General features: G+C 46.5%; 1 protein-coding gene across 2 annotated transcripts in view; it reads left to right on the top strand.

The window, feature by feature from the left end:
- Positions 1 to 1,884, top strand: part of LOC120945791 — a 61,337-nt gene extending 59,453 nt beyond the window's left edge. For both annotated transcript variants that reach the window (XM_040360198.1, XM_040360197.1), the window contains one exon: positions 1,861 to 1,884. The gene's annotated coding sequence lies outside the window, so the exon portion shown is untranslated. The remainder of the gene's footprint in view (positions 1 to 1,860) is intronic.
- Positions 1,885 to 23,891: the final 22,007 nt, after the last annotated feature.

Below are 23,891 nucleotides of genomic sequence, written 5' to 3'. Positions count from 1 at the left end.
CAATGGAGCCTACACACAGTCGGAATTTCCAACCAAAAGCTCACATCTGACTTTTCTTGACGGAAATTCCGACCGTGTGTATGGGGCCTAAGAGTTTATTTTTCATTATACATACTATGGGGCAGATCCACAAAGAAGTTACGCTGGCGTATCTATTGATACGCCGCGTAACTTCTAGTTTGCTCCGGCGTATCTTTGTTTTGTATCCACAAAACAAGATACGCCTGAAGCTGTGCTAGATCTGACTGGCGTACGTCTTAGTACGCTGTCGGATCTAAGGTGTATATTTACGCTGGCCGCTAGGTGGCGTTTCCGTCGATTTCCGCGTCGAGTATGCAAATTAGCTAGATACGGCGATCCACGAATGTACGTCCGGCCGGCGCATTTTTTTACGTCGTTTCCGTAAGGCTTTTTTCGGCGTATAGTTACCCCTGCTATATGAGGCGTATCCTATGTTAAGTATGGCCGGCGTTCCCGTGTCAAATTTGGAAAATGTTGCGTTGTTTGCGTAAGTCGTTCGCGAATAGGGCTTTGCGTAGAATGATGTTCACGTCTTAAGCATTGGCTTGTTGCGGGTTAATTTCGAGCATGCGCACTGGGATACCCCCATGGGCGGCGCATGCGCCGTTCAGAAAAAACGTCATTTACGTTGGGTCAAGACGTATTAACATAAAACACGCCCCATCTCACCCATTTGAATTGCGCGCCCTTACGCCGACACAGATACACTACGCCGCCGTAACTTACGGCACAAATTCTTTGAGAATATGGGAAATACGCTGTAAGTTACGGCGGCGTAGTGTATCTGAGATACACTACGCCGGCCGGAAAGAAGCGCCGCGCTTCGTGGATCTGGCCCAATATTGTTAAGAAGACATCTGATTTTAAATGCATTAAATTTCACATAACTACTAAGCAGCTTTGCAGAGTCACATCTTAAAATCTGTATACTCTTCTTGTCAAGATTTTTTTGCGTAGACAAGAGATAAAATATACCTAACGTTATTGTAAAGTTTTCTTTTTTTGCAATTAAAAAAACAAACATATCATACTTACCTGCTCTGTGCAGTGGCTTTGCACAGAGCAATCCTAATACTCTTCTTCAGATATATCCTGCTAGTGCTCTTGGCTCTGCCCCTTGCCCTGCCGAGAATCCCCCCATAGGAAGTCGCTTCCTATGGGAGCACTCATGTAGGCTTAATCCCAAGCTGGGCTGTTTGGGTGTGGCTGTGTCCCATTGTTCTGTTGTGTCTGTCTTCCTTAGGAAAAGTGTATTATGGGATGGATGTTTGTATTTGTGTTCCTGGCATGTAAACCGGGGGCAGAGAGGCAAGGGTGGAATACTTCCAACAACCCTCCCTGCTCATAAGGTGCTCTATTGTTCAAATGTTTCAATGCCTGTGTGTTCCTTATTGACGATTGGACTGTTTACCCCTCCCTGAATCCAAGGGAGGGGGTATTGCCCCTGAGTTGTATATCTGTTTGTACATGTGTTTCAATAAACAGTCTGTTGTTTTCATCCTACATTGAGTTACGGCTAATGACTGTGTGCTCTGAGGGATCTTTGATAGTGTGGTTCCCGACAGAGGAAGCATTTACAGCGGACAGACTCATCTTAAATACAGGGGCCCGTCACAATAGGAGAGGAGACAAGGCTGCTGCAGACATGCACTACACTGGCTTGAGATCGGGCTAAGGGTAATAGGAGCTATTATTAGAAGTTTTTTTTTTTTTTACCTTAATGCAGAAAATTCATTAAGGTAAAACACATTTTACTTTTACTACCACTTTAATGCTGCAGTAGTTAATTCCCTTTGTTCTGTTGTTTATTTATATAACTAATTCAAATTAATTTTCTAGGTGCATTTTGGACTTCAAACATAGAAAATAGAGCAACATGCATGAAAAATACAAAAAAATATATATAAAATCAAATCAAGAAATATACATTTGCTGATTTTCTTAATTTTTTTTTTATATGCACCACAAAATTCGTATCTGTAACTTTATTCTCTAATCAATAAATGTCTTTCAAATTAATATAATGTGTGAAGTTGTGTTATTTTTTTTACCCAGAATATTTAGAATATGATGTCAAGTATAACATTTATTATTTGGGAAGGCTAATTTCTAAATCTTTCAGTATAAGGTATTGTACTATATTTTCAACATGCTACTTGACATAATTTCGGAAGATGGTTATATTCTTTCCAATTTTTTCTACTCTATTCTCATTTTCTATTCTACTCTATATAGTATTCTATTTTATTCTATTTTTGTTTCAAATTCGATTTCAATTTCAAATTTTGTTTTAGAATTCGATTTCAATTTAAATGAATTACTATTGTAATTTGGAAATTCAAATACATCCGAATCTCCAGATAACAAAGAAATTATCTGAATTTTGATTTGAAACTAAATGAACTGCACATGTCTACTATAGGCATGGGATACAGAAGCAGAGCATGATTGGCCCTGCCTTCAACACTCTACCAATGGACCTCTTGCTATTCAGTGCAGTTCACATTGTTGAACTTGGCCTGTTGGCAGGCCTCAGAAATACCTGTCGTTTCTCCCATATAACATTTTAACATTTTTGACACTTTTTCTTGTGAAATTGTAGGGGTACAATGTACCTCGTTACCAATTCACATGGGGGGGGGCGGGATCTGGGAATCCCCTTTGTTAAAGGGGGCTTCCAGATTCAGATAAGCCCCTCGCCCGCAGACCCTCACAATCACCGGGCAAGGGTTGTGGTGATGAGGCCCTTGTCCCCATCAACATGGGGACATCCTCCCCATGTTGAGGGCACCTGGCCTGGTACGGTTCAGGAGGGGGGGCGCTCTCTCGTCCCCCCTCTTTTCCTGCAGCCTGGCAGGTTGCGTGCTCGGATACGGGTCTGGTATGGATTTTGAGGGAGACCCCTACGCCTTTTTTTTTAAATGGCGCAGGGTTACCCTTAATATCCATACCAGACCTGAAGGGCCTGATATGGAATTTGGGGGGGACCCCCACGCATTTTTTATTTTATTTTGGTTCGGGTTCCCCTTAATATTCCTACCAGACCCAAAGGGCCTGGTAATGAACCGGAGGGGAATCCATGCCGTTTTTTTTTTTTCAATTACTTTTATCTGTATTGCCAGGACCCAACAATTCATCATAGCCGTGAGTATTAGTTTTAAATGACTTTTTTACCTTTCATAAATGTAATTTTGTGCAGGGACTTTTATAAGCACAGGAAACATGCGCTACTTTATAGGCATACTATAGCCACCCCCCAGGTACGAAATTTTAAGGAATATTTCACTTTTATTGTTTCACTTTAAGCATTATTAAAATCACTGCTCCTGAAAAAATTGCTATTTTTAAACTTTTTGCATTGATACACGTCCCCTGGGGCAGGACCCAGGTCCCCAAACACTTTTTATGACAATAACTTGTATATTAACCTTTAAAATTAGCACTTTTGATTTCTCCCGTAGACTTTTAAATGGTGTTCCGTGGCTTTCGAATTTACCGCAAACACAAAAAATTGTTCGCTATTCGGCGAACAGCCAATATTCGAGTCAAACTCATGTTCGACCCGAACATAAAGCTCATCCCTATTCCTGACCTGACAGCACCAGGACTGAGCAAAGATAGCAGGAAAGGGTACCTGGACTCTAGGCTAGTCAGGGGAGAGAGTTGTGATCGCTGCAGAAAAATGTCCATGCTACAGTGGCAGTGGTCTGGGAAGGCTGAACCTTTTGTGTAATGTTGCTGGCAAGTGTAATCCAATAAGCATAAACAATGAATGAATATTTTAGCCTCATCTAGTAAATCAGCCACAGTTTCAGGTATGGTCCAGGTGGAGTACACACCTCCTTATATTATATTTTGCAATATTATTCTGCACACAGTTTTAACTATATTTACTGACAGAAGAGTAACTATCTATTGTCTTTATATCAGTTTCATGCATTTCATACGTGAGACTTCAAATTTAGAGAGAGCAAAAGAGAGACAGCACTAAATCGCAAAATTAATCAGCTTCTTCAAAGGATTATCAACTTAAGCCTCGTACACACACACACGGTTTTCTCGGAAAGAAACAGCAAGAAAACTGCTGGCAGAACTTTCTTGCCGAGTAAACTGAGCGTGTGTACGAGGCTTTGAGGATTCTTGTCAAGAGAACCTGCTCTCTATTTTCTCATTGTGATTCTCGGTAGTGTTTTCCTACCGAGAAACCCGAGCTTGTGTATACTTACCTCTCTCCATGGAAACCCGTGCATGCTCGAAATGACTTTGACGCATGCGCGGTAGCTTCCAAAGCATAGGTAGGGTGAAGCAAGATGTCGGCGATGGCATAGGCCTCGTACACACGACCGAGTTTCTCAGCAAAAACCAGCAAGAAGCTTGCTGTTTTTTTTTTTTTTGCCGAGGAAACCGGTCGTGTGTACACTTTTCGACAAGGAAACCGTCGAGGATCTCGTTGGGCCAAAAAGAGAACATGTTCTCTATTTCCTTGACGGGAATGGGAAAATTTAGCTCGCCGAGATCCTCAGCGGCTTCACAAGGAACTCGACGAGCAAAACGATGTGTTTCGCCCGTCTAGTTCCTCGGACATGTGTACGTGGCTATAGAATGTGATGAGCGCATGCTTGGTAGCTTCCAAAGCATAGGTAGGGTGAAGCAAGATGGCGGCGACGGCATTGAATGTGATGAGCACATGCTTGTTGTAGTCTATGACGTCACCGCGTTTGTGCCATTCAAAAGAACGATGGTTCTTTTGAATCGTACGTGTGTACACTCGGCCGGCAAGAGAATCTTGCCAGGAATCTCGTCACCTCTTTTTCAAGCATAGTAAATGCTTGAAAAAGAGGTGCAGACTTTTTTCCATCAATGGTTTGCTAGCTTCGAAACATGTCGCATGTGTGTGATGTCATTGCCGGGCGCCGTGCTGTGATGCTCCTCTAGTCTCACTCTGAATACACGGCCGTGTTTACTTTTCAATCTACAGAGACAGAGTGCACACCTAAGCCACAGCGCGGCTTACTATAACCACTGACTCTTGTCACTCTCCACTACAACTTTTACCTGGAACCCATATTCTTATCAGATGGATTTTTCCTGATAGACTAAGATATGCCCAAGCCTGGATCACTGAAGAAAACCACTCTGTGCTCAGCCATCCCACTCCATCCTACACGGATCTGATGTGGTGCCAGCTTTACAGGACTTGCTGTGACTTGCAGTCCCACTTTCATCTCTTCAGCCCAGCAAACGGATTTGAATGCAACTTACCTGTTCTCCATGTGAGTGGATATTGTTGTTTATTAAATTATTCTTATGATACATACTCAGAGGCGCCCCTCTTCTTGTTTTTTTCCTAGTATACCGGAACCGGCTTTTGGTTTTCTTGGTGGCTGCCCTGACTGATACCCTGCCATATAGTTCTATGTGTGCATATATATGTGTATATACACACCTTCTTACCGTTGCCCTTGGACTATTGGGTACCACTACTTGAGGTACCTGTGCTTTGCGCCTTTTTTACTTGTTTAGTGGAATCTAATAGAGTACAGAGATGGGTAAAAAAGCTAATTATGGGACAAAGGACCCAGTTGTGAGAAACAACTGCAAACAATAAATGTATTTCCCCTGGAGAAGAGTCATATAAGATATGACCAAAATATACAAATCTTTTGCATGGTGACTCTAGCATTGGGAGAATACTATTTAAACAAAGGTCTCTAAAGAAGACATGTGGCCACACAATGAAGTTGGATGAGAAGCAGTTAACCACTTAACCACTGCTCAGGGCCGGTGCTACCACTAGGCAAACTAAGCAGCCGCCTAGGGCGCAGTACTGCCTGGTGGCACCCGGACACTGGTTTCCCACCACGTCTGCATGCTCTGCAAGCTGCAGCATGTAACTAACTCAGTCCAAGGCAGCTGCTCCATGCTCCAGCACTAGAGAAAGCCAATGCTTCCTGTATGGAGCTGCCTCCTGTCATATGGTGAGGGCAAAGGGGTGGAGCCAATGGGGGTGGCAAAATAAGGTTTAGCCTAGGGTGTCAAAAATCCTTGCACCAGCCCTGCCACCGCTGCATGTACATATACGTCCACAGAATGGCACGTACAGGCAGATGGGCGTACATGTACGTCCCTGCCTTTCCGCGGGTCGGGGGTCCGATCGGGACCCCCACCGGTACATGCGACGGTCGAAAATCATCTGGGAGCGATCGGGGATGAGGGGCGTTTCTAGCCGCCCCCTCGCGATCGCTCCCCGGAGCTGAAGAACGGAGAGAGCCGTATGTAAACACGACTTCCCCGTGGCTTCACTGTGGTGGCTGCATCGATCGTGTCATCCCTTTTATAGGTAGGGTGACCACGTGTCCCGGTTTGCCCGGGATCGTCCCGTAATATACACTTTTGTCCCGTGTCCCGGGAGCCTTCAAACCGGGACAATGGAGAGTCCCGGAATCAACTGCCTGCCACACTCACTGCCGCTGCTGCAGCTGTAATTAAATGATTCTAAATCACTGGTTGCTAGGGAAGCCCCGCTTGGCGTGTAGCAACCAGTGACGTCACCGCAGTGTCCCGCTCTCTCTGCGGCTCCGACTCCACCCCCATCTCCTCCTCCTCCAGCGGCCAGCCGCGGTTCTTGCTGCAGAGAGAGCAGCAGCGTAACAGGCAGTGAGTCACTCACCGTTAGCGGCACAGACCAAGACCTCCTCCTCCTCCTCCTCCCCTTCAGACCTCGGTTGCTCAGCTGGACTCGATCCGCCGCCCATCCTGAGTCCCGACCTCCCGCGAGTCCCGACTTCCGCTGCGCCGCGGCGCCGGCCATCCTTGGAGCAGGGGCAGAAAAGGTAGGTGCAGGGGAGGGGGGGGGGGTTGACCATGCAATGGGGGGAGATATTATACAGTCCAGATTACAATTTGCAGGGGCAGCAGAGGTGACAGTGAGAGAGGGGGGGGGGGGTTGCATGGTGCACCCCCCTTTCTCTGTCACCTTTGCTGCCCCTGCAAATTGTAATCTGGACTGTATAATCTCTCTCTACCCAGTCACTCTGTCACCCAGTCACTCTGTCACCCAGTCACTCTGTCACCCAGTCACTCTGTCACCCAGCTCTCCGTCACCCAGCTCTCCGTCACCCAGCTCTCCGTCACCCAGCTCCTCTGTCACCCAGTCCCTCTGTCACCCAGTCCCTCTGTCACCCAGTCCCTCTGTCACCCAGTCCCTCTGTCACCCTGTCCCTCTGTCACCCAGCTCTCCGTCACCCAGCTCTCCGTCACCCAGCTCCTCTGTCACCCAGTCCCTCTGTCACCCAGTCCCTCTGTCACCCAGTCACTCTGTCACCCAGTCACTCTGTCACCCAGTCCCTCTGTCACCCTGTCCCTCTGTCACCCAGCTCTCCGTCACCCAGCTCCTCTGTCACCCAGTCCCTCTGTCACCCAGTCCCTCTGTCACCCAGTCCCTCTGTCACCCTGTCCCTCTGTCACCCAGCTCTCCGTCACCCAGCTCTCCGTCACCCAGCTCTCCGTCACCCAGTCCCTCTGTCACCCAGTCCCTCTGTCACCCAGTCCCTCTGTCACCCAGTCCCTCTGTCACCCTGTCCCTCTGTCACCCAGCTCTCCGTCACCCAGCTCTCCGTCACCCAGCTCTCTGTCACCCAGCTCTCCGTCACCCAGCTCTCCGTCACCCAGCTCCTCTGTCACCCAGTCCCTCTGTCACCCAGTCCCTCTGTCACCCAGTCCCTCTGTCACCCTGTCCCTCTGTCACCCAGCTCTCCGTCACCCAGCTCTCCGTCACCCAGCTCTCCGTCACCCAGCTCTCCGTCACCCAGTCCCTCTGTCACCCAGTCCCTCTGTCACCCAGTCCCTCTGTCACCCAGTCCCTCTGTCACCCTGTCCCTCTGTCACCCAGCTCTCCGTCACCCAGCTCTCCGTCACCCAGCTCTCCGTCACCCAGCTCTCCGTCACCAGTCCCTCTGTCACCCAGTCCCTCTGTCACCCAGTCCCTCTGTCACCCAGTCCCTGGCTGTCACCCAGCTCTCCGTCACCCAGCCCTCCGTCACCCAGCCCTCCGTCACCCAGCTCTCCGTCACCCAGCCCTCCGTCACCCAGCCCTCCGTCACCCAGCCCTCCGTCACCCAGCCCTCCGTCACCCAGCCCTCCGTCACCCAGCGCTCCGTCACCCAGCGCTCCGTCACCCAGCCCTCCGTCACCCAGCTCTCCGTCACCCAGCCCTCCGTCACCCAGCCCTCCGTCACCCAGCCCTCCGTCACCCAGCCCTCCGTCACCCAGTCCCTGTCACCCAGCTCTCTGTCACCCAGCTCTCCGTCACCCAGCTCTCCGTCACCCAGCTCTCCGTCACCCAGTCCCTGTCACCCAGCCCTCCGTCACCCAGCCCTCCGTCACCCAGCCCTCCGTCACCCAGCTCTCCGTCACCCAGCCCTCCGTCACCCAGCCCTCCGTCACCCAGCCCTCCGTCACCCAGCCCTCCGTCACCCAGCCCCCTGTCACCCAGCCCTCTGTCACCCAGCTCTCCATCACCCAGTCCTCCGTCACCCAGCTCTCCGTCACCCAGCCCTCCGTCACCCTGTCCCCTGTCACCCAGTCCTCTGTCACCCTGTCACCCAGCCCTCTGTCACCCAGCCCTCTGTCACCCAGCCCTCTGTCACCCAGTCCTCTGTCACCCAGTCCTCTGTCAGCCTGTCCTCTGTCACCCTGTCACCCACTCCCCTGTCACCCACTCCCCTGTCACCCAGCCCTCTGTCACCCAGCCCTCTGTCACCCAGCCCTCTGTCACCCAGCCCCCTGTCACCCAGTCCTCTGTCACCCACTCCCCTGTCACCCACTCCCCTGTCACCCACTCCCCTGTCACCCACTCCCCTGTCACCCAGCCCCCTGTCACCCAGCCCCCTGTCACCCAGCCCTCTGTCACCCAGTCCCCTGTCACCCAGTCCCCTGTCACCCAGCCCCCTGTCACCCAGTCCTCTGTCACCCACTCCCCTGTCACCCACTCCCCTGTCACCCACTCCCCTGTCACCCACTCCCCTGTCACCCAGCCCCCTGTCACCCAGCCCCCTGTCACCCAGCCCCCTGTCACCCAGCCCTCCGTCACCCTGTCCCCTGTCACCCAGCCCTCTGTCACCCACTCCCCTGTCACTCAGCCCTCTGTCACTCAGCCCTCTGTCACCCAGCCCTCTGTCACCCTGTCCCCTGTCACCCTGTCCCCTGTCACCCTGTCCCCTGTCACCCTGTCCCCTGTCACCCAGTCCTCTGTCACCCAGTCCTCTGTCACCCAGTCCTCTGTCACCCAGTCCTCTGTCCCTCTGTCACCCAGCCCTCTGTCACCCAGTCCCCTGTCACCCAGTCCCCTGTCACGGGCCCGCTGATTTCATGATACGCCCCTGCCCCCAAAACTGGCAAAAAAATATGTAAAAAAACGTATTTTTTTGGGGGGGGGGGGGGGGTGTCCCTGAATGGCAGTTTGGAAATGTGGTCACATAAAGAGACACAATAGATGATGTCAGACCTACAGCCACACCTCCCTACAGTTGTAAACACACACTAGGTGAAACATAACTCCTTCAGCGCTCCCTATGGTTAACTCCCAAACTGTAACTGTCATTTTCACAATAAACAATGCAATTTAAATGCATTTTTTGCTGTGAAAATTACAATGGTCCCAAAAATGTGTCAAAATTGTCCGCCATAATGTCGCAGTCACGAAAAAAATCACTGATCGCAGCCATTAGTAGTAAAAATTTTTTTTTTATAAAAATGCAATAAAACTATCCCCTATTTTGTAAACGCTATAAATTTTGCGCAAAACCAACCGATAAACGCTTATTGTGATTTTTTTTTTACTAAAAATATGTAGAAGAATATGTATCGGCCTAAACTGAGGAAAAAAAGATTTTTTATATATTTTTGGGGAAATTTATTATAGAAAAAAGTAAAAAATATTGCATTTTTTTCAAAACTGTCGCTCTATTTTTGTTTATAGCGCAAAAAATAAAAACTGCAGAGGTGATCAAATACCAACAAAATAAAACTCTATTTGCGGGAAAAAAAGGACGTCAATTTTGTTTGGGAACCACGTTGCACAACCGCGCAATTGTCTGTTAAATCGACGCAGTGCCGAATCGCAAAACCTGGCCTGGGCCTTTAGCTGCATTTTGGTCCGGGGCTTAAGTGGTTAAAGGGGTTGTAAAGGAAAACAAATTTCATAATAAGCATCCTTTACCTGCAGACATTCCTCTTTTCACTTCCTTATTGTTCGTTTTTGCTTAGAATTTGCTCTATTTCTTCTCTGTTTTGTTCACTTCCTGCTTGTCTGATTTTACTGACCACCGTGAAGGGAGGGTTTACTGCGGTGGTCAGTAACGTGCTCACCCCCTCCTGGGAACTACATCTGTGCGGCAGGACGCTCTCTTCGTGTTAGAGACTTCAAGGAGGTATGAATTACTGGGTGTGCCGCAATTCATACTGGGAAATGTAGTTCTTACATGAACGAACGATGCAAACCAGGAAGTGAATGAGAGAACAGAAACTAGGATGCCGGAGGTGATATAGATGAAGGAATTTAATAAGTATTTACTTGTTTTTTAACAGAATCATTACACTATTTTGTCTGTTAATTTAATTTTAGGCAATTTTTTTTTTTTCTTTACAACTCCTTTTAAGTCTCAAATTGAGTTAGGAATTCTTCCACAGTTGGTGGTATCAGTGTGGAGTGAAGGTACAATGAAAAACAACTTTTAGAAATGTTTCTTAGCAAGTACACTGTACAGGGATGCAGAAACTAGTAGTGACATAAACATATACACACACACGCTCTCAGGTTGAACTGGATGAACTAGTTTCTATGTAGGAATAAAATTCTGGATACAACTCTTTTTAAAGACACGTCAAACTTTTACTGTTCTCTTCACCTGTACCTCTTTGTGCATATAGTTTAACCACTTCAATACCAGGCTATCCACAGATGGGATCTCTCATCCTGGGTGAATGTCATATGACGTCCTGGGCTATCTGGCCGTTTCAGGAACCGGTGCGCGTGTCCGGCAGCCCCTATGTCCGCCGGGCACCCGCGATTATGCGTGAACACAGCAGGACCTAGATCTGTGTGTGTAAACACACAGACCCACGTCCTGTCAGAGGTGAGGAGACCGATGTGTGTTTCCAGTACAGAGGAACACAGATCAGTCTCCTCCCCTTGTGAGTTCCCGCCCCCTACAGTTAGAATCACTCCCTAGGGTACACATTTAACGCCTTGATCGCCCCCTAGTGTTAACCCCTTCCCTGCCAGTCACATTGTACAGTAATCAATGCATTTTTATAGCACTAATCGCTGTATAAATACAAATGGTCCCAAAAATGTGTCAAAAGTGTCCGATGTGTCTGCCGCAATGTCGCAGTCACAATAAAAATCGCAGATAGCCGCCATTGCTAGTAAAAAAAAAATGCCATAATCCTATCCCCAATTTTGTAGACGCTATAACTTTCGTGCAAACCAGTCAATATATGCTTATTGTGATTTTTTTTTTTTACCAAAAATATGTAGAAGAATACGTATCGGCCTAAACTGAGGAAAACATTTAAGTTTTTAAAAATTGTGATATATATTATAGCAAAAGTAAAAAATATTGTGTTTTTATTTTTTTCCAAATTGTCGCTCTTTTTTTGTTTATAGCGCAAAAAATAAAAACCGCAGAGGTGATCAAATACCACCAAAAGAAAGCTCTATTAGTGGGGAAATAAACATTAAAATATAATTTGGGTACAGTGTTGCATGACCGCGCAATTGTCATTCAAAATGCGACAGTGCTGAAAACGAAAAATGTATCTGGGAAGGAAGGGGGTGAAAATGACCAGTATTGAAGTGGTTAATAAAAGGAAAGAAATGCATTACTATTAGAGTTGAGCAGACACCTGGATGTTCGGGGTCGACGGGTTCGGCCGAACTTCGGAAAAAAGTCCGGGTTCGGGACCCGAACTTGACCCCGAACCCCATTGAAGTCAATAGGGACTCGAACTTTTCAGTACTAAAATGTCTCTAAAACACTCATGGCTAAAGGGCTAGAGGGCTGCAAATGGCAGCAAAATGTTGGTAAGAGCATGGCAAGTACTCTGCAAATAAATGTGGATAGGGAAATAACTTAAAATAACATAAAAAAAATAAAAAATAATCTTGACCTAGGAGGACGAGGTCCATATGGAGTAGGAGGTTTCCCTAAAGTATCTAATGTAGAGTATCTCACAGGAACATATGCAGTGCTGGTGTAATATGATTTATGAAGCAGGACTGACTCCTATATACAGTATTTCTCTCCCTATAAACAAAATCAGGAACCTTGCCCTAAAGTATCTAATGCAGAGTATCTCACGGGAACATATGCAGTGCTGGTGTAATTTGATTTCTGAAGCAGGACAGTCTGACTTCTATATATTTCTCTCCCTACAAGCAGCAGCAGCCTTTCCCTACCCTAACTAAAGCAGAGTGATGTGCTGTGCTATGTGCCTCTAACTTATATAAAGGCTGGGTCACATGCTGGGTCACATGCTGCACTGGCCAATCACAGCCATGCCATTAGTAGGTATGGCTGTGATGGCTTCTAGGTCACACGATTAAAACAAATGGTGATTGGCTGCCCTGCAGTGCGCCATTACATTGCCGAACACCGAACCCGAACTTACAGCAAATTGTTCGGGTTCGGGGCCGAGTACCAAAAACCCAAAAGTCCGGTACGAACCTGAACTTTACAGTTCGGGTTCGCTCAACCCTAATTACTAACACACAGGTAGTAAACGTGTCTTCGTTTTGTATATCCCTAATACAGTATCAGATTATAAACTGTCCTCTTCTGTGCTATTCCCCTAGGCTTTAATAGATAAGCTCTTCTGCCTTCTGTATGTTCCTTTGTGCCATCATAGAGGCTAAGTTCTTCTGGTCTGCATAGATTGTAAGCTCTTCCATCTTATGATCTGGTAAGAGTTCACTCTAGATGGAGTAGGATCCACTTGTGGAGGTGTTGGTGACAGCTTTCCTGCATCTTTGCAGAGTTGAATGCAGCTTGGATGGTTACAGACTCACAACAGTGTTGATCTATTTGAGAGACTGTGATGTTTGAACACTTTCTATTTTTCACTATTCATTGCATTGTTTGTGTTTTATGGTGAATGGAGATTATTCACTACTGTTAATCGCTGCTTTTTTTTTGTTTTAATACGGTTTATAATTACTTAATATTGGTGGGTGATATACAGCAGCAGCTTTTAATCTAGGGGTTAATTGTTTATTTATAACTTATTAACAATTACATTTTATTTATTTAACCACTTGCCGACCGCCACACGCAGATGTACGTGGCAATGGCACGGGGCAGGCACATTGGCGTACCTGTATGTCCCTTTAAATTTGCCGCCCAGCACGCACACGCACTGCAGGTGGTGCACGAGTGCATCTGTCACGTGCCTTGTGATCGTGCTCGCGGGTCCCGGGCAGCCCGCGATCGCAGTCGGCAAAGACAGAACAGAGGGATGCCTTTGTAAAGGGATGCCTTTCTGCCTAGTGACACTGTCAGTAATGACTGTTCCCTGTGGTCGGTAACGGTCATCAGTGACGTGTCACGTGTAGCCGCGCCCCCTAACAGTAAGAATCACTCCGAGGTACTGACTTAACCCCTGCAGCGCCACCTAGTGGGTAACTCCTTCACTGCCAGTGTCATTTTTACAGTAATCAGTGCATTTTTATAGCACTGATCGCTGTAAAAATGACAATGGTCCCAAAAATGTATCAAAAGTGTCTGATGTGTCCACCATAAAGTCGCAGTCACAATAAAAATCGCTGATCGTCGCAATTACTAGTAAAAAAAAAAATATTAATAAAAATGCCATAAAACTACCCCCTATTTTACGCAAACCGATCAATAAACGCTTATTGTGTTTTTTTTTAACCAAAAATATGTAGAAGAATATGTATCGGCTTAAACTTAGGAAAAAATATGTTTTTTTTATATATATTTTTTTGGGTTATTTATTGTAGCAAAAAGTAAAGAATATTGATTTTTTTTCATAATTTTTGCTCTATTTTTGTTTATAGCGCAAAAAATAAAAACCACAGAGGTGATCAAATACCACCAAAAGAAAGCTCTATTTGTGGGAAAAAAAGGACGTCAATTTTGTTTGGGAGCCACGTCGCACGACCGCGCAATTGTCAGTTAAATCGACGCAGTGTCGAATTGCAAAAAGTGGCCTGGTCTTTGACCAGCAAAATGGTCTGGGGCTCTAGTTCACCGGAGAGCCATAAGCACTTGATACACTAGAAAAGGGCTTGAATTTGTGTTTTAAATCATTGCAAAGTGATAACTGATGTACTGACGGTCTAATTTTTTGAGGCCCTAACATCTCAAGACAGTACAAATATTCCCCAAATGACCTATTTTTGGAAAGTAGACAGTCCAAGTTATTTAGTAAGGAGCATGCCAAGTTTTTTAAAGTTGTAATTTTTTGACACAATCTTTGGAAAATTAAGAAATTATTTTATTTTTTATTTAACAAAACATTTCATATCAAGAAGTTATTTCTCACACTGGGTAGCCAATCCCATTGAAGAAATCAGTATGATGAAACATGTCTGGGCTGAGCTACACGGCAATCAACAGTGGTGTCTAGCATCTGAATTTACCGTTTATTGTGTGAAATCGTTCTAGGAGCAGAGAGACAAGCAAGTGAGGGTGAGAGTAGTAGGTTCAGTTCCGGGTTTGCCGTGACCGCTATATATCACATGCACCGCTGCTAGTCTCTTGCTTCTGAAAAAGGATTTTGTTTGAAGTGCCTTGTTTTTCTTGGAAGGATGTGAGTGCAATATTTGGAGATTTTATGTGTGCTGTTTTAATAAATGGTTTTACAGTACTTCACTATTGCAAGCACTTATTTATTCTTACATGTGGACAACACTGTTTACTGAACACTGTTGGAACTGCCTAGGAGACTTTGGAGAGTTTTTACTAAGCTTTAATGCCAAGCATGTCAATGCAAGGCGCATTCTTGTGGTGAGTGCAAATCCTTAAGGGAACGGAGTCACAGAAACACAATTGGTGTGGTGAAAGCATTATATCAAGTTTTTTTTGGAGAAGATTGCATGTTTGTTTAAGTTTGAAGCACTTGGAAAAACACTACAACTTATGGACTTGATTTTTTTTATTCTTTCCACACTTTAGGTGTGGGTTTTGGATGACCACTTATGAACACTCGTTTAGAGATAATATATAATTTGTAGTACCGTATTTTCCAGCGTATAAGACGACTTTTTGTATGCAAAAAAATGCATCCAAAGTCGGGGGTCGTCTTATACGCCGGGTACAGTCTCCGTGCAGCCGCGATCGTTCATAATTTCAAAGCCGCGCCGTCTTCTCAGCTTGTCCTGTGATTGGCGGAACACAAAACTTCCCAGCAGCGCCTCTGTTCTGTGTTCTGTCTATCACGGATGCCTTCTCATTCTCGGACGAGATGAGAAGGCATCCGTGATTGGCGGAACACAGAACAGAGGCGCTACTGGGAAAATTTGTGTTCCGCCAATCACAGGACACGCTGAGAAGACGGCGCGGCTTTGAAATCATGGACGCTCGCAGCAGATGAACACTGTCACCGGCCTGCAAAACGTGAGTGACGGCACAGTGGGGATGAAAGTGGGGGCAAGTGATGGCACTGTGGGGGCAAGTGATGGCACTGTGTGGGCAAGTGATGGCACTGTGGTGGCAAGTAATGTGATGGCACTGTGGGGGCAAGTAATGTGATGGCACTGTGGGGGCAAGTAATGTGATGGCACTGTGGGGGCATGTAATGTGATGGCACTGTGGGGGCATGTAATGTGATGGCACTGTGGGGGCAAGTGATGGCACAGTGGGGGCATGTAATGGCACAGTGGGGGCATGTAATGGCACAGTGGGGCATGTAATGGCATAGTGAGGCTTGAAAAAAGCCTGTTTCTGTCAGCGGTTGTTTCTATCAGCGGTTGTTCTGGCTACCCCTCAGCTTCCAGAAAGACTAATAGGAAGGGGGTAGTCTTATACGGCGAGTACTGTATTTATCGGCGTATACTGCGCACTATTTTGCCCTGAAAATCAGGGCAAAATCGTGGGTGCGCGATATACGCCGATACCCGCTTTCCCGCCACGAGTTTGAATACTGCGCCGGCATATACCGAGCGCAGTACACTCGGGTATCTTCGGGCAATCTCGGCGCCTCTCGCACTGACGTCCTGAGCGTACAGGACGTCAGCGCGACAGTTGCCGAGCCTGCCCGAAGATACCCGAGTGTACCGCGCTCGGTATATGCCGGCGCAGTATTCAAACTCGTGGCGGGAAACGAGCGGGGAGGACGCGAGGACGCCGGACCCGCCGAAGAGGACACCTGACCCGCCGAAGACGGACGCCGGACCCGCCGAAGAGGACACCCGAAGCCGCAGAAGGACGCCGGACCCGACGAGGCCGCCGATGGACGCCGCGCAAGACACCAAAACTGTAAGTACAAAAAAAACTTTTTTTCCACAGATTAGGGGGCCACTTTAGGGGTGCGCGGTATACGCGGGAGCGCGTTATACCGCGATAAATATGGTATATCCCAAAACCAAAATTTTTCATGGAAAATTAGGGGGTCGTCTTATACGCCGAGTCGTCTTATACGCCGGAAAATAAGGTATATATTTTCGATAATTTTTTTTATTCTCATGTTTAATACTTTTTTGACACTTTTTCACGTAGTGATTTAGTTTATATTATATTATTTACATGTTTTATATATGTTTATATGATTTATAAACACAGCGCTACAAATTTTACATTTACATTTTTGCATATATATCATACCTTTTAAGTAGCAGTCATGCCTTCATTAAAAAGGCTCATAATCTTTTCATTGACTTTGGTTTAACTAAATTAAATCCATGCTGCCATCTAATGGCCATTTTATTTAACTGCTCTATTTCTGTTACAAAGAAGTCAGCTAGAATAGCTAGTTAGTTTTGGTCCATGCAAGCCACTGTATTTCTTTCCCATCAGGCCTTGCATCAGGATCTTTAGGCCATTTCCTTTTTCACCTTGAAAGCAAGCACATGGACTGCCGAGTTCTGTTCTACGCTACCCATCCAGATCCATCTCCGGTACGTTTACCATTTGTCTCTCTAGATAGATAGATAGATAGATAGATAGGGAGGCACTAATCGTATTATTGTTTATTAAAAGTTCAAAAGGATTCTGCGCCTACTGGAATGCATTGGTATGAGAGGAGTTAACAGTGTGCCCGAATACACCTCAGTCACGTGTAGTGAGGGACATAACATATATATATATATATATATATATATATATATATATATATATATATTGAGTATATATATTTGAAATTATTTTTCCTGTGCGCAGTGGTGGTTTGAGAGGGTAAAGGGGCGCGTATACTATCTCTAACCAGAGTTTCACAACAGTGATCTTGCAGGAAAACTTCAGTCGTTATCCATAACCTTTGGGTATGTCCCTATATGTGATAGAAAGTACCATCTGGAAGAAAAAACACATGCATTCCATTACATAGAAGGTAGTAAAGGTGGCAAGTATGCACATTCTAATCCATAGCACCACAAAAATATTGCACAAAACCAGTATAATTTTTCCATTCAGTAAAATACTTTACTATCATTGATCACAAAAATCAAGACATAAATATATTAAATAGAGATGCCCAGAACTATTCGCCGGCGAATAGTTCCCGGCGAACATAGCTTGTTCGCGTTCGTCACGGCGGGCGAACATATGCGATGTTCGGTCCGCCCCCTATTTGTCATCATTGAGCAAACTTTGACCCTGTACCTCACAGTCAGCAGACACATTCCAGCCAATCAGCAGCATACCCTCCCTCCCAGACCCTCCCACCTCCTGGACAGCATCCATTTTAGATTCATTCGGAAGCTGCAGTCCTAGTGAGAGGAGGGACAGTGTTGCTGCTGCTGATTTAATAGGGAAATTGATAGCTAGGCCAGTGTATTCAGTGACCACTCCAGTCCTGAAAGACTCATCTGATCTCTGCTGTAAGGACAGCATTCTGACAGCACCTCAAAAAGCCCTTTTTAGGGCTAGTACATCAGTCTGCTTTTTTTCCCCCTCTGTAATCTAATTGCAGTTGCCTGCCAGCGTGTGTGTGTCAGGCTTACAGCGTATACTGTGCCCACTTGCCCAGTGCCACCACTCATATCTGGTGTCACAGTAGATTACATTTAAAAAAAAAAACAATAATTTTGACTGTAATAGAATAGCAGTTAGTTGTCTGCAAGCCTGTGTCTCAGGCCTACAGCGTCTACTCTGCCAACCTCTGCCAGTGTCACCAGTGCCAATCATATCTGGTGTCACAGTAGATTACATTTAAAAAAACAAACAACAATTTTGACTGTAATAGAATAGCAGTTAGTTGTCTGCAAGCCTGTGTCTCGGGCCTACAGCGTCTACTCTGCCAAGCTCTGCCAGTGGCACTCATATATGGTGTCACAGTAGATTACATTTAAAAAAACAAAAACAATTTTGACTGTAATAGAATAGCAGTTAGTTGTCTGCAAGCCTGTGTCTCGGGCCTACAGCGTCTACTCTGCCAAGCTCTGCCAGTGGCACTCATATATGGTGTCACAGTAGATTACATTTAAAAAAACAAAAACAATTTTGACTGTAATAGAATAGCAGTTAGTTGTCTGCAAGCCTGTGTCTCAGGCCTACAGCGTCTACTCTGCCAACCTCTGCCAGTGTCACCACCAGTGCCACTCATATCTGGTGTCACATTAGATTACATTTAGAAAAAACAAACTATTTTGACTGTAATAGAATAGCAGTTAGTTATCTGCACGCCTGTGTCTCAGGCCTACAGCGTCTACTCTGCCAACCTCTGCCAGTGTCACCAGTGCCATTTATATCTGGTGTCACAGTAGATTACATTTAAAAAAAAAAAACTATTTTGACTGTAATAGAATAGCAGTTAGTTGTCTGCAAGGGACTGACAGTGGGCGATATATTTGACTAAAAAAGTCCTGATGAGATGAGCTGCCTTGGGCTAAAAATGGTCCACACGCTGCTGTGTTTTATCTCTGCATGCCGGATGACTTGCGTGACTTATCCGCCACCAACTAGGGTTTAAGCCGCAATGTTTTAGTGCACTTTCTGCCTGGAAAACATCATTTTTTCTGGCCACTGCTATATATATGGCTGTATAATTTTGCATAGAAAAAACATTAATTTTCTTTGTGATCATCTAAGGTGATCATTAAAGCCTACTAGGCCAACAATGGGCCTAGTAGTAGTACTATTCCTATCAGTTTAATCCCTGTTATGTCCCCTATCAGGGGACGTGTATGGAATAGATTTTAGACAACCGCAAAGAGTTGTCAATAGTTGACACACTCATGGCATAAATTTTATTACTCTATGCGTCAATCTTGGTGTAGTGATGACTGCTCGTGCGCACGTTTGGGTGATTGCAGGCGATGGGGGTTTTTCAAAGCCTATGGTCGTGCTGAGGTAGTTCAGTGACAGTTAGGTGACCCAGAAAACAATGATTCTGCAGTGTGGGCCCATTGTTGGCCTAGTAGGCTTTAATGATCACCTTAGATGATCACAAAGAAAATTAATGTTTTTTCTATGCAAAATTATCCAGGCGATCGCTTTTGGTCTGTTCACAATGAAGCAACGACCTTATCATCTGGGGTGTGCCAACATTGCCATTGCCAACACATTAATAGAGTGGTCGCTTCATTGTGATACGCAAGCCCCTTCACCACAACAAGGTAACAATCACGAAGGGGAATTGACACATGTATGTGCCTTTTTTTTTTTTTGCAGCCACAGTGCAGCACCAGAGGCTAGAAAAATTAGGCATGTACACATGCCTGAAAAAGTAGGTATTGTTGCAGCCGCTGTTTGTAGCAGCGGCCAGAAAAATTTATGTTTTCCAGGCAGAAAGTGCACTAAAACATTGCGGCTTAAACCCTAGTTGGTGGCGGATAAGTCACGCAAGTCATCCGGCATGCAGAGATAAAACACAGCAGCGCGTGGACCATTTTTAGCCCAAGGAAGCTCATCTCATCAGGCTTTTTTTAGTCAAATGCATCGCCCACTGTCAGTCCCTTTGGGATCCATGCCTTATACAAGGTTACCCCATCCTAACTGCTACTCAGCCACAAGATTTATTTTTACCCTTATCATTGAATTCATTTTTACTCTAGACATTAAATGAGATATCTCTCCAAAAGCAGAACTTCCTCTGGACACTCGTTTCTTGCTTGGATATAGGAGAAGGTCTTCTTCTCTGCACTTCTTTGCCATTGTCCTCTAAGTCTCCTACCCTGCCATTATGCCAACCCAGACTTCTTTTCTGCCATTGTACTATCAAAGCCTTTATCCTTGCCATTACTTTAAGGCAAGAAAAAAATTACTACTCAAGGTAGTGACAAGGCGGACTTTTTAAGGCAATCACAGGGACATTAGAATTTAGAAAAATATATACATTTAATTACAAAAAAATACATACACTAAAATTCATGGAAAAATACAAAATATACATTCACAAGCAATATTTTCTTTCGTCTCGCCTACGCGTTTCGCCTAGCGGCTTCTTCGGGACGAGTTTGAGAGAGAGTTTGACAATAAAGTATTGCTAATTTCATAAATCTGAAATGAGATATGAAAAATTGTAACATACATAAACATAAGAAAAAATTAAAGAAAATTAGATTAAAACACTGAGAGTCGATGTGCAAAAAAGGAATCTCTGAAAATACCAGTTAATTCGCTGCCATCCAAATGCACCGAGGACAAGATAGAGTCACAGATGTACAGGTGGGGTATGGCTTGTAAGAAAGCTCAATGCAGCTGTAGCATGGAAAAATGGAAAGAGTTTTTTTATTTATTATATACACACACTCAATTTGAAGCCTAAAGATAATTAAAATTAAAATAGATGTAGCGATGCCTACCCCAAAAAGAAGAGGAGGCTTCCTATCATTGGCAACAGATCATATTATAAAAAAAGTTGCAGATAAATTCTACAAGAAGTAGAAAAAAATAATAGGTAAGTCCATGCATAATAGCTGTCCATATAGATCAGGCCTGGGCAAACTACGGCCCGCGGGCCGTATACGGCCCGGCGGACCTTTTAATCCGGCCCACCCCCGCCGCAGCTGCCACGTTAATCACCGCGGCGGGGAACATTAGACAGCGTTCGTTTGAACAGCTGTTTTCCTCGCCGCGCATAGACACTCCCCCTTGGACGGATCTGTCCAATCGCGAGCAAGGGGGAGTCACATAGACACTCCCCCTTGCTCGCGATTGGACAGATCCGTCCAAGGGGGAGTGTCTATGGCATAGACACTCCCCCTTGGACGGATCTGTCCAATCGCGAGCAAGGGGGAGTCACATAGACACTCCCCCTTGCTCGCGATTGGACAGATCCGTCCAAGGGGGAGTGTCTATGCGCAGCGGGGAAAACAGCTGTTCAAACGAACGCTGTCTGTAATGTTCCCCGCCGCGGTGATAACAGTAGGCAGGGTCGGGAGGGGTCACTGTGCCCATCACACGCAGCCACTTGTGCCAACACATGCAGCCACTTGTGCCAACACATGCAGCCACTTGTGCCAACACACGCAGCCACTGTGCCACCATAAATTGTCGCCACTGTGCCAATCACACGCAGCCACTGTGCCAATCACACGCAGCCACTGTGCCAATCACACGCAGCCACTGTTCCCATCAAACGCAGCCACTGTGCCAATCACACGCAGCCACTGTTCCCATCAAACGCAGCCACTGTGCCAATCACACGCAGCCACTGTGCAATCAATTGTTGCCACTGTTCCCAAACACAGCCACTGTGCCAATCACATGCAGCCACTGTGCCAATCACACGCAGCCACTGTGCTAATCACTCGCAGTCACTGTGCCAATCACACGCAGCCACTGTGCCCATCAAACGCAGCCACTGTGCCAATCACACGCAGCCACTGTGCCAATCACACGCAGCCACTGTGCCCATCAAACGCAGCCACTGTGCCAATCACACGCAGCCACTGTGCCCATCAAACGCAGCCACTGTGCCAATCACACGCAGCCACTGTGCCAATCACACGCAGCCACTGTGCCAATCACACGCAGCCACTGTTCCCATCAAACGCAGCCACTGTGCCAATCACACGCAGCCACTGTGCAATCAATTGTTGCCACTGTTCCCAAACACAGCCACTGTGCCAATCACACGCAGCCACTGTGCCAATCACACGCAGCCACTGTGCCAATCACACACAGCCACTGTGCCAATCACACACAGCCACTGTTCCCATCAAACGCAGCCACTGTTCCCATCAAACGCAGCCACTGTGCCAATCACACGCAGCCACTGTGCCCATCAAACGCAGCCACTGTGCCCATCAAACGCAGCCACTGTGCCTATCACACACAGCCACTGTGCCAATAACACGCAGCCACTCTGCCCATCAAACGCAGCCACTGTGCCATCACATGCAGCCACTGTGCCATCAATTGTCGCCACTGTGCCCATCAAACGCAACCACTGTGCCATCACATGCAGCCACTGTTTAATCAATTGTTATTGATTAAACAGTGGCTGCCTGTCCCCAGCCTCTGTCCCCCTCCTGTGTCATGTCCCCAGCGTCTGTTCCCCTCCTGTGTCATGTCCCCAGCGTCTGTCCTCCTCCTGTGTCATGTCCCCAGCGTCTGTCCCCCTCCTGTGTCATGTCCCCAGCCTCTGTCCCCCTCCTGTGTCATGTCCCCAGCCTCTGTCCCCCTCCTGTGTCATGTCCCCAGCCTCTGTCCCCCTCCTGTGTCATGTCCCCAGCCTCTGTCCCCCTCCTGTGTCATGTCCCCAGCCTCTGTCCCCCTCCTGTGCCATGTCCCCAGCCTCTGTCCCCCTCCTGTGCCATGTCCCCAGCCTCTGTCCCCCTCCTGTGTCATGTCCCCAGCCTCTGTCCCCCTCCTTTGTCATGTCCCCAGCCTCTGTCCCCCTCCTGTTTCATGTCCCCAGCCTCTGTCCCCCTCCTGTGTCATGTCCCCAGCCTCTGTCCCCCTCCTGTGCCATGTCCCCAGCCTCTGTCCCCCTCCTGTGTCATGTCCCCAGCCTCTGTCCCCCTCCTGTGCCATGTCCCCAGCCTCTGTCCCCCTCCTGTGCCATGTCCCCAGCCTCTGTCCCCCTCCTGTGCCATGTCCCCAGCCTCTGTCCCCCTCCTGTGCCATATCTATAACAAGTACTCGTACCAGTGTTCCAACAATGATATTTACTGCTTTTTATAAAGAAATACAATTGATTTTATGCAGTATTGAGTTTAGCCTTTTGGCCCGGCCCTCCAAAATATTTTTAGTTTCTCATGTGGCCCCATCGAAAAAATAATTGCCCACCCCTGATATAGATGATACTTGAAACAAATGGTGCTTGAAAAAAGCGCCTATTTACCTGAAATAAAACCAGAGCCTACATAGACCGGGACCAGCAAGGCAGGGGGAAAAACCAGAATGGGAATTAAATCCAAACAACAGGCAGCCGCGCTGCAAAGTCCAATATAGGACAAGCCAGGGGATTGGAGACCTGGATAGATATGAGAATGAGGGCACTGATTAAGCAAGGAAACGAAAAGGTTTTGACTAGCATAGCAGAGCAAAAATAAAACAAAGTTGCCTACCTTGACAAGGAAAGATAATCGTGTGTCCCGGAGGGGTAGCTTGTGCTGCATGCCGACTCATCCATTTTAAAAGCTGCCTTATATAGGGCTGGATGGGCGCCGGCGTCACGTTTTGAAAAAACGTGATGACATCACCATTAAGCGCCGAAACACAGGTGGCGCATAAACATTACAA

This window comes from Rana temporaria, chromosome 7 (genome assembly GCF_905171775.1).
Source record: "Rana temporaria chromosome 7, aRanTem1.1, whole genome shotgun sequence".
Lineage (NCBI taxonomy): Eukaryota > Metazoa > Chordata > Amphibia > Anura > Ranidae > Rana > Rana temporaria.
The sequence above is the reverse complement of the archived record's forward strand: the minus strand, read 5'-3'. Positions and strand labels throughout refer to the sequence as shown.